This window comes from Coregonus clupeaformis, chromosome 14 (genome assembly GCF_020615455.1).
Source record: "Coregonus clupeaformis isolate EN_2021a chromosome 14, ASM2061545v1, whole genome shotgun sequence".
NCBI lineage: Eukaryota > Metazoa > Chordata > Actinopteri > Salmoniformes > Salmonidae > Coregonus > Coregonus clupeaformis.
The window spans coordinates 5,254,255-5,262,014 of NC_059205.1; the positions used below are offsets into that span (position 1 = coordinate 5,254,255).

Here is a 7,760-nt window from a genome sequence, read left to right on the forward strand (position 1 = left end):
CTCTCTCTCTCTCTCTCTCTCTCTCTCTCTCTCTCTCTCTCTCTCTCTCTCTCTCTAGGGCGAGCCAGCCTTGTATAACAGACATGCCTCCAAAGGAAGAGAAAGGCTCTCCTAGTTGCGCAGGTCATCCAGGCTCCCAAGGACCCTCTGGAGCCCAAGGAGACCCAGGACATCATGGAAATCATGGTTATTACCACTGAAATACTGATTAGTATGACGAGGTCTGTGTTTTGGGCTATCATGTCTCACGATCCTGGATTTGTAACTTTTTCAGAAATGAGGATTTGACCAAAAATAAAAAGCAGTTATCTGAGGATGGTGCTGGACCATCTGACATGAAAAGAAAAGAGGACAGTGATAAGAAGAAAGATCAATGAAGGATAAATCCAGGTCATGAATGTCCAAAACACAGGGCCCAAATTACGATAGTTGTTTTGATAGATGATGATGATTGTAATTTTCTATTTTTCTGTCTCTCTCTATTTCTCTCTCTCTTCACTGTGATCCAGGACCCCAAGGTCCTGCCGGCCCGGCCAGGTACCGATGGTCCTCCAGGCCACCCAGGACCCCCTGCGTCATGTGGAGCTCCAGGTCAGAACATTACTAAGGTTTATTCAGGAAATATATCAATGAAAATACAGTATGTATAAGTTCAAAAGTATGTGGACACCTGCTCGTCGAACATCTCATTCCAAAATCATGGGCATTAATATGGAGTTGGTTCCCCTTTGCTGCTATAACAGCCTCCACTCTTCTGGGAAGGCTTTCCACTAGATGTTGGAACATTGATGCGGGACTGGCTTCCATTCAGCCGACAAGAGCATTAGTGAGGTCGGGCACTGAAGGGGGTGTCCACATACTTTAGTGTATGTAGTCCATGACTCTAGCATGTGTCTATGTGTTTGGGGTGTCTGACCATGTCCCCTTTCACAGGACAACCAGGGTTATCTGGCCCTCATGGTCCCTATGGTCCTAAAGGTAACCAGGGCTCGCGATGGCATTCCTGGACCTGCTGGTCGGAAGGGAGAGACACGTAAGACAGACAAAAAAACTGACAAAAAAAGTTGACTTCTTCTGAACTTTCAGAGCAGTTCTTTTAGTTATAGTAGTACAGTTGATTTCTGATACAATAGCTTGTCTTAACCAGAGCATGGAAATATCAGAGATAGCAAGATAGTCTACTTGAACTGGCTCGGGTGAATTTGTTGCACTTAAACAGAGTTTGCACTTATCAGAGGTTGACTGAAGTTCTGAAGCACAAGATGTAATAATCATTAAAGATGTATTGTCTTTCTCACTCTTTAGTGATTGTAGGGTCAACTCCCTGGCCCACGTGGAAAGAATGGACTGCCAGGTGAGTCCCTGATTGATGACATTATTCCTATACCTTCAGAAATAAACTGCTTACCATAACCTGTCACAAACACAACAAGAGATTTATCTGGCTAACATTTGTTTGATTGTTAACAAAGATAATTTAATTAGGTACCATTGGTTCTGTTTATGGCTAGAACTGATTTGATTGGCTATCATTTATTTCCCGCAGGTCCAAAGGGAGATGTGGGTTTCCCTGGCCCCACTCCTCCGGGGCCCCCAGGGTGTCCAGGAGACCAGGGCCCCAGAGGCGACGTAAGGACCCCAGGGTCCTCGCGGGATGCCAGGGTTCGGTGGTGTTTGTGTCAACGGGCTGAAAGGGGGAGATGCTGGTCCCCATGGCAGCCCTGGAAGCCCTGGTGACTTTAACTGAACATGTATCAGTTAGTGCTGACACAAACTCTACCCTTAACTCAGAATTCAATCTCTATCCTTCTTTACTGAAAGCATTTTATTTATTTATTTTATTTATTGCCGGTTTCCCAGACACAGAGTAAGCCTACTTCTGGATGGTGAAGAAAATAATGAAAGTGTTTTTTAGTCAAGGCTTAAGGCGTCCGCATGCTTCCCAGCCTAAACAGTCAGGAATACTTTGTGCATATATTACGACTGACATTTAGTGACCTCTTTGTTTGTTTCGGGTCTTCTGTAAAAGTTTTTCCGGCACACAACATTTTTCTTGAGGCAAGCTAAGTCGTTAGTCGAAGTCTCGAAGTCGGTAGCCAAAGTATACGCCCTTCGCCCGTGATTGGTCAACAGTAGGGATTCTTCAAGTCTTTGTTGTCATTCAATGAGAGACGACTAGTTTTCATGCAAAAAGTTTTATTGAGAAATACTGCACCAATCATCTTAGTTAGATGTAGAATTACATGACTAAGATATCCTTGGCAAAAATGTCAAAATGAATAACAGATTTCTTGAGTTATCTTAGATTTTAAAAAATTAAAAAATAGGAAGTGGCTACGGCGTCTAAAAATGTACAAACAGTACTATTGGCACTTTATTCTCATTTTTTAAGTGACAGTCTTTTAAGGGAGTGTGCGAGCGCACTTCGGTTCTCAGCTAGGCGCCAGTCCAACTGAAGCATGCTGACGCCTTTAGAATTCAATATCCCTAGATCTAAATCAACAATTGTCCCTAAGGTTGCAAAGTTCCAGGAACTATCAATAAAGTCCCTGGTTTTCCCGAAATCCCGGTTGGAGAATTCCCAGAACCAGGATTTCTGGAAAACCATGGAATTTATTGAACGTTCCCGGAATTTTGCAACCCTAACTGATTCACTCAAACTGACTCAAAACTGACTCATTCAAACTCTTATTCCTGACTAACGGAAACTCAATAGTTATGACTCAACGACTTAGTTGACTAAGTAAAGTCAAACTCTATCTCTGACCCTAACTCAACCTCTCCCCTGATTCCCACCGACCCTGATTGCTATTCTACATCAAAACATTGAAATAATGACCTGAACCGGGTCTTTCTGTCCACAGGACAGCGAGGTCCGCGGGGGCTGCCTGGGTCTGGAGGCTATGAATGTAAAGGGGACAGGGGAGACCTGGGCGCCTCAGGCGGCAGAGGCTTCGACGGGCCAACAGGGGACCCCGGACTTCCAGGGCTACGGGTGAGTCACTCCACCGAAGAGTACAAGACCAACTAATTGTTGCTTATGTTAGAATATGCCTTGAATGCTGGAAAAGATAGATGTTATATGTAATGCTGTGTATAATTTGAAGTCTATAAGTTGTTGCTTGAATTTCTTTCTACCCCCCCAAGGGACCAGGAGCCATCGCTGGACCTCCAGGACCAATAGGTGAACCAGGTCACTCTGGACCCCCAGGATGCCCCGGTAATCTTATTTTATCCACAATGTTCTGCATTTCTTTCTTCAGGAAACCAAACCTGTCATTATATTATAGTGATGTGTACACCAAACCTGTCATTACACTGTAGTGATGTGTACACCAAACCTGTCATTACACTGTAGTGATGTGTACACCAAACCTGTCATTACACTGTAGTGATGTGTACACCAAACCTGTCATCATCTGTAGTGATGTGTACACCAAACCTGTCATTACACTGTAGTGATGTGTACACCAAACCTGTCATTACACTGTAGTGATGTGTACACCAAACCTGTCATTACACTGTAGTGATGTGTACACCAAACCTGTCATTACACTGTAGTGATGTGTACACCAAACCTGTCATTACACTATAGTGATGTGTACACCAAACCTGTCATTACACTGTAGTGATGTGTACACCAAACCTGTCATTACACTGTAGTGATGTGTACACCAAACCTGTCATTACACTGTAGTGATGTGTACACCAAACCTGTCATTACACTGTAGTGATGTGTGTACACCAAACCTGTCATTACACTGTAGTGATGTGTACACCAAACCTGTCATTACACTGTAGTGATGTGGCTACACCAAACCTGTCATTACACTGTAGTGATGTGTACACCAAACCTGTCATTATATTACAGTGATGTGTACACCAAACCTGTCATTACACTATAGTGACGTGTACACCAAACCTGTCATTACACTGTAGTGATGTGTACACCAAACCTGTCATTATATTATAGTGATGTGTACACCAAACCTGTCATTACACTATAGTGATGTGTACACCAAAACCTGTCATTACACTGTAGTGATGTGTAACACCAAACCTGTCATTACACTGTAGTGATGTGTACACCAAACCTGTCATTACACTGTAGTGATGTGTACACACAAACCTGTCATTACACTGTAGTGATGTGTACAGCCAGGAGTTTCTTCTAACCGCTTGTCCTGACCATGAAGACCTCTGGGCGCTGGTTCTGGTTCTGCAGTGATCTCTGTGTGTGTGTATTCAGTTGAGGATTCATTGTCTCTTGATGCACTGTGTTGTTTTAGGTAATATGGGTGATCCTAGTTGTAACCCCGGCCCGAAAGGACCAAATGGATCCAAAGGCCGCCAGGACCACCAGGTCAATATTTAACACTGTCAAATTAAACACTGACAACTCAATATTTAACACTGTCAAATTAAACACCGACAACTCAATATTTAACACTGTCAAATTCAACATCGACAACTCAATATTTAACACTGTCAAATTAAACACAGGCAACTAAATATTTAACACTGAAAAGTCAACATTTAACACTGAAAAGGCAACATTTAACTGTCAACATCTAACACTGAAAACTCAACAATAAACACAGTCAACATTTAACACAGTCAACATTTAACACAGAAATCTGTGCATTTAACACTGGAAATTCAACATTTAACAGTCAACATTCAACACTGAAAACCATTGAGTCGATATTGAATTAATCAATGCAACTCTAAACGGTATCTTTAACACAATTTGTTCTCAAGTAGTTAGTCAAACCTAATCAAAGATTTGTTTATGCACATATATAGGTGTTCGGGGCTTGACGTGCTTGTACTAGTGAGACACGAAATGGGGGATCCGGCCCACCGGTGCACCGGCAACCAGGGAACTCCAGGTCCCAGTGGGTCGCCAGGACAACCAGGATTAACAGGTTCTGTATTCTTTATTTATCTGTAACTACAAGCCACATGGCCACCGTGATTCACTTCACCCAAAATGGCATATTCTTTCTTACTAATTAAGTATTCTGTGGGGTAAAAGTGAAGGCTATGCCATGTCTTAGCCACTGGGCACCACAGGCTAAGTTAGCACAATGAGTCTTAGCTACGGTCACCACATGCCTAACGTTAGCACAATGAGTCTTAGCTACGGGCACCACAGGCTAACTGTTAGCACAATTAGTCTTAGCTACGGGCACCACATGCTAACGTTAGCACAATGAGTCTTAGCTACGGGCACCACAGGCTAACGTTAGCACAATGAGTCTTAGCTACGGGCACCACAGGCTAACGTTAGCACAATGAGTCATAGCCACGGGCACTACAGGCTAACGTTAGCACAATGAGTCTTAGCTACGTCACCACATGCTAACGTTAGCACAATGAGTCTTAGCTACGGGCACCACAGGCTAACGTTAGCACAATGAGTCTTAGCTACGGGCACCACAGGCTAACGCGTTAGCACAATGAGTCTTAGCTACGGCACCACAGGCTAACGTTAGCACAATGAGTCTTAGCTACGGGCACCACAGGCTAACGTTAGCACAATGAGTCTTAGCTACGGGCACCACAGGCTAACGTAGCACAATGAGTCTTAGCTACGGGCACCACAGGCTAACGTTAGCACAATGAGTCTTAGCTACGGGCACCACAGGCTAACGTTAGCACAATGAGTCATAGCTACGAGCACCACATGCTAACGTAGCACAATGAGTCTAGCTACTGGGCACCACAAGGCTAATGTTAGCACGATGAGTCTTAGCTATGGGCACCACAGGCTAACGTTAGCACAATGAGTCTTAGCTCCGGGCACCACAGGCTAACGTTAGCACAATGAGTTATAGCTACGAGCACCACATGCTAACGCTAGCACAATGAGTCTTAGCTACGGCACTACAGGCTAATGTTAGCACGATGAGTCTTAGCTATGGGCACCACAGGCTAATGTTAGCACGATGAGTCTTAGCTACGGGCATCACAGGCTAACGCTAGCACGATGAGTCTTCACGGGCACCACAGGCTAACGATAGCACAATGAGTCTTAGCTACGGGCACCACAGGCTAACGCTTAGCACAATGAGTCTTAGCTACGGGCATCACAGGCTAACGTTAGCACGGTGAGTCTTAGCTACGGGCAACACAGGCTAACGATAGCACAATGGGTATCAATAGCTTTGGCTAAATCCATTGCTAAAATCAAGTTGGACTTTTCCCTGCCAGGCCCCACAGGCCTTGAGGGTCAGCAGGACACAGCCCTCCAGGGCTGCCTGGTTTCCCGGACGCAAGGGAGACAAAGGATCGCCAGGACTGACAGGTAGTTATGTGAATTTATGTGAATGTGTGTACCTGTCTGTGATTCAAGTGGTAACATTTGTCTTTGTACATGTTTTTTTCTATCCTTTGACTAGAACAAATCCTTTTACAACGTTGACCTTGTTGAACGAGAGAGCGAACAGTGAGAAAACATGTATTTTATCAAAGTGTTTTTGATCGGGCAGGGCCGTTGGGCTACCAGGTCCCCTCGCGGTCCCCAGGGTCCTCAGGGCCCACAGGGCTGCAGCACGGCAGGCCTGGCTGACAGTTTCCTGCTGGTTCGACACGGCCAGACCATCAGGGTGCCTGACTGCCCCCAAGGCACCACCCTCATCTACTCCGGATACTCTCTGCTCTTCATCAATGGCAACGAGAGGGCTCACGGACAAGACCTGGGTAATGGAGTATGGAGACGCACAATCAATTCATCTGAGACACACACATACACTTGAGCTGGTAGACTTTACATTCACACATGCACACACACACACATTCACTTGTGCTGATAGACTTTATGCTCACACATACACACACACACACACACACACACACACACACACTGTCACAACACCAAAATAAATTATGCACAGATGTATTATTTAGACCAACATTTCAAATGCTGGAGAGGGGGTGTAGCAGTGGAAGAGGGTGTATAGGTAGTGAGAGGGGGTGTATTGCTGTGAGAGTGTGATTCCCACCAAGCCTATCAGCAGGCAAGGTGGGAGCTAATACCATATGGGCTAATACCTATCCAATCACTTCAGATTACACAAGTGTCTCAGGCCAGGATAGGGGTGAATTTGGGATTGGGTGAATGAGGTGCGAAAATTGTGACGCTAGCTCACCAGACCTGTTTCTCTAGCTTGACGTTGTCCTTCTTTGATGACCTCACCACTGTCCCCCGGGCTCCATTGGCAGCTCGCCTGCCTCGCTTCTCCACCATGCCCTTCCTGTTCTGTGACACGGACAACACCCGCCGCCACGCCGCCCCGCAACGACTACTGCAGTATTGGCTGTCCACGGGAAGCCCATGCCACGCAGCATGAACCTGATCAGAGGAGACAAGATAAGCAGCTACATTAGGCAGGTACAGAGAGGAGGGACACACACACACCAACACAATAACACACACACTAACAAACACTAACACACACACTAACACACACCAACACACACTAACACACACTAACACAATAACACACACACTAACACACACACTAACACACACTAACACAATAACACACACTAACACACACATAACACAATAACACACACACTAACACACACTAACACACACTAACACACACTAACACAACAACACACACTAACACACACTAACACAATAACACACACACTAACACACACTAACACACACTAACACACAACCAACACAATAACACACACACTAACACACACTAACACAATAACACACACACTAACACACACTAACA

General features: G+C 45.0%; 1 long non-coding RNA gene and 1 pseudogene across 1 annotated transcript; both read left to right on the forward strand.

Moving 5' to 3' along the window:
* Positions 1–2,945: 2,945 nt before the first annotated feature.
* Positions 2,946–4,332, forward strand: LOC123492366. Its single transcript, XR_006661736.1, has 3 exons — positions 2,946–2,995; positions 3,148–3,220; positions 4,290–4,332. It is a non-coding gene; the product is annotated as an uncharacterized LOC123492366 (long non-coding RNA).
* A 2,129-nt stretch (positions 4,333–6,461) lies between these two features.
* LOC123492388 lies at positions 6,462–7,375 on the forward strand (annotated as a pseudogene).
* Positions 7,376–7,760: the final 385 nt, after the last annotated feature.